The following is an 8,233-nucleotide window of genomic DNA, read 5'->3' on the forward strand; positions in this document are numbered from 1 at the left end:
AGCTCACTGCAAGCTCCGCCTCCCGGGTCCACGCCATTCTCCTGCCTCAGCCTCCCGAGTAGCTGGGACTACAGGCGCCGCCATCTCGCCCGGCTAATTTTTTGTATTTTTTAAGTGGAGACGGGGTTTCACTGTGTTAGCCAGGATGGTCTCGACCTCCTGACCTTGTGATCCGCCCGCCTCGGCCTCCCAAAGTGCTGGGATTACAGGCTTGAGCCACCGCGCCCGGCCAGTATGTAGCATTTCTTTAAAACATGTTCCACTATTGCCTTCGGGGGTTTTCTTTCAATTTACTTACACTTCTTCAACATGTTTTTGTGTATACATACATGCAGGCAGTGACAACTGTCAAGACCGCAGCCTGGCTGACCACGATTATTTCAGTTGTCTTTTGCTGTATAACAAACCACTGCAGACCTTCATATCTTATAACACTAACGATCATTTATTTTGCTTAGGAGTCTGATTTGGGCAGGGTTCAGCAAGGAAGCCTCATCTATGCCCCAGATAGCGTGAGGCAGGCAGCTCTACTAAAGGCTGGTGGACCTGCTTCCAAGATGGCACTCACTCATACTATTTGCAGGTTGATGCTGGCTGTTAGCTGGGACCTCAACCAGATCTGAGAAGCAGGGGCTGAGCTTAGCACATGGCATAGGGTTTCTGAGCATGGTGGCCAGGTTCCAAGGGTGAGCATCCCAGGAAAACACCAGGCAGAAGCTATCTTGATTTATTAATGACCTAGCTTCATAATTTACTTAGCATCACTTTGCCACACTCTATTAGTTGAGGCAATCACAACCTCCTATCCCAAGTTCAAGGGCAGAGGACATAAATGGTACTTCCTTTTTCTGTGTGTGTGTGTTTGTGTGTGTGTGTGAGAGAGAGAGAGAGAGAGAGAGATACAAGGTCTTACTCTGTTGCTATGCTGCCCAGGCTGGAGTGCAGTGGCACCATCATAGCTCGCTGCAGCCTCGACCTGGGCTTAAGGAATCCTCCCACCTCAGCTACCAGAGTAGCTGGGACTACAGGTGTGTGCTGCCACGCCCAGCTACATTTTTAAATTTTTTTGTGAAGATGAAGTAAATTCTACTTTTTGATGGGGTCTTGACTAGGTTCTGAAAGAGCATGTGAGCTGGATGTGGTGGCTCATGCCTGGAATCCCAGCACTTTGGAATGCCAGGGCGGGCGGATCACCTGAGGTCAGGAGTTGGAGACCAGTCTGGCCAACATGGTGAAACCCCATCTCCACTAAAAATACAAAAATTAGCCGGGCATGGTCGTACACCCCTGTAATCCCAGTTACGTGGGAGGCTGAGGTGGGAGAATTGCTTGAACCTGGGAGGCGAAGGCGTGTAGTGAGCTGAGATCATGCCACTGGACTCCAGCCTGTGCGACAGAGTGAGACCCTGTCTCAAAAAAAAAAAAAGCATGTGAGACTTTGAAATACTGTGGCTAGTTTTGGAAAAGACAATCTGGTGCAGTGATTATAAGATTCATCCTAATTTCAAAGATGCGTGAATGGACAGAAGGATGTTCTCATTCGAATTGATGAAATGCATTGCTTCAAAGGCAGATACTCCTATCCCACCCATCTACATACACCCCTCCCTGCCCCTAATTTATTGCAGACATGACTAATCAGTCATGCCACTCATTCTCCCTGAGCCTCACAAGCTTTATCACACTCTGCTAGGAGCCACTACCAACTGCTGGCAAGTGAGATAAAAAGTATTTACTCTCCTGAATCTAGAGAGTGAAAAACAGGTAGCCTCCTGGACCAGGAGTCACTGGACACCCCTCTCCCCCAGTCCGTGGCTTTGTGTTTCAGTATGCCAGGAAATGATGAGGCTCTCCAGCACTAGACCATATAAACCAAACTGATGCAAAACCCAAAATGGCGCTTCATTCATATGTAGTGAGGGATGAACCCTTAGGTGCCAAAATGCCTAGGTTTGCCAACTGAGAACCTTCTTCATGTCCATTTATCTGAGATTCTGTGTAATTGTTTTGAAGTCTTTCTGTGAGAGTGGAATTAGAGACAGGTGTTGACAGTATTTAGAATAATGCATCCAGGCCTTAGTGAAGCCTAAAAAAAAAACCCGTCTCAGAACCATGAAGTTGTAGGCTATTGTGCACTTTTTACTGCAAATATGTTTCCATTCTTTAACTTTGCTAGGTGTGGTGGTAAATTGTAGACTGTTTTAGTAAGGGATTTCTGGAATAATTCTCATGGAATAATAAGGGGTGGTGGGGAACCTTCCAGGGAAATGCTACTTTGTAATGACTTTTTTTTTTTTTCTTTTGACCACCAGACTGTCCTCTAAAGTAAGTGAGACATGCAGGCTTCAGATATGAAGCTGGCTTGTGCAACTTGATTATAACATAGCAGTCTGCAATCAGGTGCTATGGCTCGTTTGAAAAATATGTGGGCAATTGGCTTTTAGCTATGTTTTTGTTGCTGTTGTTATTATTTAGTTTTTATTTCATAATCATAAACTTAACTCTGCAATTCATCCAGCTAGGCATGGAAGGGAATAAGGAAGGCATGGAAGGGAATAAGGAAAGCATGGAACTGCAGCAAGAGCACAAAGATTCTAGGATACTATGAGCAAGTGGGGTGGAAGGGTGCTCTCCTGAGGTACAGAAGGAATGGTCTGGTGGTTAAGACAAAACATGAGTCAAACTGGTTAGAGTTGTCCACAGTCAGCAATGGTGATCTTGCTGGTCTTGCCATTCCTGGACCCAGAGCGCTCCATGGCCTCCACAATCTTCATGCCTTCTTTCACCTTGCCAAAGACCACATGCTCGCCATCCAACCACTCAGTCGTGGCAGTGCAGATGAAAAACTGGAAACCGTCTGTGTTGGGCCTAGCATTTGCTGTGGACAAGATGCCAGAACCTCTGTGTTCTAGGATGAAGTTCTCATCATCAAATTTCTCCCCGTAGATGGACTGGTGCCATTATGGTGTGTGAAGTCACCACCCTGACATGTAGACCCTGGAATAATTCTGTGAAAGCAGGAACCCTTATAGCCAAATCCTTTCTCTCCAGTGCTCAGAGCACAGAAGTTTTCTGCTGTCTTTGAAATATTGTCTGCAAACAGCTCGATGGAGATGCGGCCCAAGGGCTCACCGTCAATGGCGATTTTGAAGAACACGGTGGAGTTGACCATGGCTGGTAGTGCTGGGCTCCTGGCGGCGTCGGCATCTGCTAGCTATGTTTTTTAAAAGGCAGGTTGGTTACGCTTACCCAGGAAGCCTCTATCTCTGAATGTCTGGCCACTCTCACTGTGTTGTGGAGCCCCACCTCCCTGCTTTGGATGAGACTAGACTGCCAGGCACCATTCTCAGGGCCATACCCAGCTGTCCCAATAAAATGGGGCCTAATGCTGCTCTTCTGAGAGCTTGGGGGCACTGGGCCCATGCTGCACTCAGAGTTATCAGGACCTGCTGACAGAAGTCCTGTCCCTTGTCCAACCAGCTGAGGACTCAGAGCTGCTAGGACAATGTCCTCTGTTATTCCACCCTAAGTACCTGCATATTGCCTGGAGTGGTGAGAAATTCTTTAACCATCCGTTTTCCCTACCAGGTTTAGGATGAACAAGTGGCAGTATGAAAACTCTGTGAATCTTTGTCACTGTGTAGGGATCTAGAGGCTAAACCCTTGTCCTCAACTCCAGAATCAGAAAAATGGTTGTTAGTAGAACAGCACAGAGGAAGCAGATGCAGATTATCCTCACAGTGCCATGGCCATGAATGCAGTTGTCCATAGGTTTTGTATATTTTACATCAAACATCAAGCTTGAATGAAGGAACAGGATTTTGACTTTGTGTTTTTAACTTAAAGCATAAGAGGAGATTCTAGGTAAAAGGTCTGTGACCAAATACAGCTGCATTTATATAGTCATGGTGGATCAATTTTATGAAGGATTCTTTAACAACTGAGCTTTGCTTATGGTGTTCTGATCCAACTCTATCCCTAAGCCAGCTTAAAACCAGATCACTCAGCAATACCCTTTATACAACACTTTTTTTTTTTTTTTAATTTTAATTGAGATTGAGTCTCATTCTGTCACCCAGGAAGAGTGCAGTGGTGTGATCTCTGCTCACTGCAACCTCCGCCTCCTGGGTTCAAGCACTTCTCCCACCTCAGCCTCCCAAGTAGCTGGGATTACAGGCGTGTGCCACTACACGCAGCTAATTTTGTTTGTTTTTAGTAGGGATGGGGTTTTACCATGTTGGCCAGGCTGGTCTCAAACTCCTCACCTCAAGTGATCTGCCTGCCTTGGCCTCCCAAAGTGCTGGAATTATAAGCATGAGCCACTGCCCCCGGCCCCTTTATACAACATTTAATAAATGTTAGGCCAGGCACAGTGGCTTATGCTTGTAATCCTAGCACTTTGGGAGGCCAGGAGTTCAAGACCAGCCTGGGCAACATAGTGAGACACTTGTCTCTACAGAAATTTTTTTTTAAAAAGTAGCTGGGTGTGGTACCATAGCCTATAGTCCCAGCTGCTTGGAAGGCTGAGGCAGGAGGATCGCTTGAGCCCAGGAGGTTGAAGCTGCAGTGAGTGGTGACCGTGCCACTGCACCTCAGCCTGGGCAAAATGAGAGACCCTGTCTCAAAAATAAATAAGTAAATGAAAATGTTGATTGGTGATTAAAATGATAAGTAATTAGAAAAAAAAGTCCATCTTAACCCCTGGCCTGTTTTCTGAAGGCATTGTTATTGATTAGGGTTAGGTTGAGCTGCAAGTAACTGAAAACCGAAAACACAGATTTTTTTTTTTATGTCTGTCATCAAAATCTAGGTAAGCAGTCTGGGCTGCTCTAGTGGCTCCACAGTGACCAGGGACCTGCCGCCCTGTGTCTTCTTCCCCCGCCATTCTCATGAGGTATCTCCCAACGCATCATCCAGTGTGCCTGCTCCAGTTGAACCATCACATCCACATTCCAGAGAGCAGAAAAGTAGGAAAAGTAAGAAAAAGAACATCTTGCCACTTTGAAGAACACTTTTGCTTGTATCCATTGATCATGATGTGGTCCTATGTTCACACCTATCACAGTGAGACCGAGAAGAATAAACCTGATTGTGTGCAGTCATATACCCGGCCACCGTTTGCGAGTTCTGGTACTGAAGAAGCAGGGAAATGGATGTTGGCCACCGTTTGGGAGTTCTGGGACTGAGGAAGCAGGGAAATGGATGTTGGCCACTGTTTGGGAGTTCTGGTACTGAGGAAGCAGGGAAATGGATGTTGGCCACCGTTTGGGAGTTCTGGTACTGAGGAAGCAGGGAAATGGATGTTAGGAGGGGTAACTGGATTCTGCCGCCGCCTGACAGAGCCATCAAACACAGCCTCCCTGGCTGCTCCTCCCATGAGGTGACAACTAGGGCGCGACCAATATATGCTTCTTTAGGCCAGATCTGGGTCCTGGCACCCAATACTCCCTTTTAGCAATTGTATCTTCTCCATCAGCTGTTGTAAACGAGACACCGTGGAATCCCTTGGTTTTTTAAGTTACTTTTATTATCCTTTATGTGCACCAATGCAAGCCCAGCTCAGTACAAAAATAGGAAAGGAAAACTCCCCCTAAACACTCAAATTGATCTTTCATACTACATTTCTTTTCTTGCAAATTTACTTTTACTTAATAACTTTTTTCGAATCCCAAATACCTTTTTCACTCAGGGTCAGTACAAAGTCACACGCAGTAGAACATGAACGGTGCAGCTTACCTCATGCGTGTCCATAAACTCACCAAAGGAGCTTGAAGGGAGAGCAGTGTCTTTATGATCCGGCGTGTCTTGGTACCTGCTTAAAATCACTTTTGCTTGTGATTTAGCTGGATACACTTTGTATATATACATGAAAAATATTTTTTTTTCTGGGAATGTCTAAGAAATTTTGTTCAACACACAAAATGATTTCATCCTTTTTTGAATGAGAACAGCCCAAAAGTTTCTGGCAAATACACAGAGTTCGTGAGTCATGAAATTCAATTATGCCGTGGTACATCAGGTCCGCCTCTTCACGACTTGCAGTGGATTTTCTTCCTCTGGGAAGGAGGCCCTCCTCCAGCCGCGCGTCCCAGGCCGTCCTTGTAACTGAAGACCCAGTGGTGCGCTGCCCCCTTGTGGGAGATGTGGGCATTGCAGACCTTTCATCACAAGGAAACGGAATTTGTCTTTCAAATGCAGCTGGAAAATCTGTCCTTTTAATTCCCAGGAGGCACGCAAGCCAAATTGGACCTTGAGAAAGACATTATCTTACAGAAATGTCTTGCAATAAAAAATGTGATTGCGTTTATGAAAAAAAACCCACTTTGTATTGCATAGCATGCCTATGCTTGTTTTGCAGAATGGGGTTTTAACCAAAAGTTGGATCATTAGCTTTATTATAGATTCAGCCTTACTGGTAGCATCACAAGGCTGACTTCCAAGAGAAAATATTTGGCTTTTTATAAAGTGAGGAATTATTTTGTAAAGTAAATAGTACATGCCTCTATCTTCCACCAATCATTTATTCTGTAAGTTCTGATTTTAATGAAGTATTTCTCAGAGTAAGGACTTCCTTATACCATCACTTAACTTCCTGCAGGAATTTTAGAATTTCTCCCCATCTTCTTTGCTTCCCAGATTTACGTGGGATGTAGCCACTTTTTTTTTGAGACGGAGTTTTGCTCTTATCGCCCATGCTGGAGTGCAATGGCACAATCTCGGCTCAACACAACCTCTGCCTTCCGGGTTCAAGCAATTCTCCTGCCTCAGCCTCCCGAGTAGCTGGGATTACAGGCATCCACCACCATGCCCGCCTAATTTTGTATTTTAGTAGAGACGGGATTTCCCCATGTTGGTCAGGCTGTTCTCGAACTCCTCACCTCAGGTGATCCGCTCTGCCCATCTGTTCTCCCAGACACAAAGTGCTCGGAGACGAGATTACAGAGGCACTGAACCACCATATGGCCTCGGCACATAACTAGCACCTCCACACTACCAAGTTAGTGAGGAGCAGCCCTCCACCTGCCCACCTTTGGCTTATGGACCATGCAGCTAAAAGAAGCAACACAAAATAAACTGTGGTCAAAAGAGACTCACAGTTCTCCCTCACACAGGAGGCTGAAGACACTCACACTTCCTCCTTTTAAGTCTTCAACTTTTCTTCTTTATCACACCCAACCCTTTCACAGTCAGAAAACGTCAGTGCTGGAAGAGGCCTTCGAAAACTCTGCTCTCAATTTCTGCATTTGAAGACGGACCCAGACCCTCATCTCCTGACCCCTCACCCAGTGCTGTTCTCCTGCACCTCCCTGAGGAGCCGCTCAACACTCCAATCCCTCCAAGAAGCTGGGGTGCCTCTCAATTTAACAAGCCAGAAACCGAGAACTCTATGCAAACAACACCACTGCTCAGAGGTGTTAAGGGTAAGCAAATAAACCACCAGGGAGAAACAGAAGCAGAGTTTTGGCTCTCACCACCCTGTAGATAAACAAGTGTTTGATCTGGGCTGAGCACCTGCCTTATCTGGTGCGAGATAACATTCACACGCAGAGGGAGTCTGTGTTTGCAGCCAACAGGTTTGGAACCCTATTGAGCACTGACCTGGCCAGCCCGGCACATGAACTGAACTAGGGCTCAGGAACGATGGACCAGGGGAAATTTTGTTACCACGCAGGGGGAAAGAGACGGTCTTCCTACACTCTGAGAGTTCGTAGGCTAACGGGCCCTAAGAAAACAGACAGAGAAGCCTCAGCTAGGGGAGTCCTGATGGCCACAGTCCCCACAAATCCACTATGGGCCACTTAGGGCATGTTACTGATTTGTTTTTCTAAGACCACCAGAGCGAGCACAAAAGAACCAGCGAGTAGGCAAGGGTAGGAGCAAAACTGCAAATTTATTTTTGGTCACCCAGCTTCAGGGAAGAAGGTGTGGGGGTGAGGTCTTTCGGCCTCCAGCAAAGGAGGCCAAGAGAGTCACCCGGTGGAGCTCTCGGGCTGAGTTCCTGACGCAGTCCCGACAGGAGTGGGGGCTGGGAAGTCTGCGCCGCGGGCTTGTGGGGAGCAGCTTTTCTGGGAGTGGGAGGGCAATAGGAGGAGCACTATTGGCGTGTCGGGGGGCGTTCCACAGGTGCGACCAGGTAAATCTTGGTCTCTTCGGATTGACGTCACCTGGCGCATGCTGCATTTTCGCGCGCGCGGGAAAAGTTGGTGATGAAGAACCCGGAAGTGCGCCATCT

The 8,233-nt window shown here is 46.7% G+C and overlaps 1 pseudogene; it reads right to left on the reverse strand.

Moving 5' to 3' along the window:
• Window positions 1-2,687: 2,687 nt before the first annotated feature.
• On the reverse strand, window positions 2,688-3,172 carry LOC108516352 (peptidyl-prolyl cis-trans isomerase A pseudogene; annotated as a pseudogene).
• Between the last annotated feature and the right edge of the window lie 5,061 nt (window positions 3,173-8,233).

This window comes from Rhinopithecus bieti, unplaced genomic scaffold (assembly GCF_001698545.2).
Source record: "Rhinopithecus bieti isolate Rb0 unplaced genomic scaffold, ASM169854v2 scaffold_36315, whole genome shotgun sequence".
NCBI lineage: Eukaryota > Metazoa > Chordata > Mammalia > Primates > Cercopithecidae > Rhinopithecus > Rhinopithecus bieti.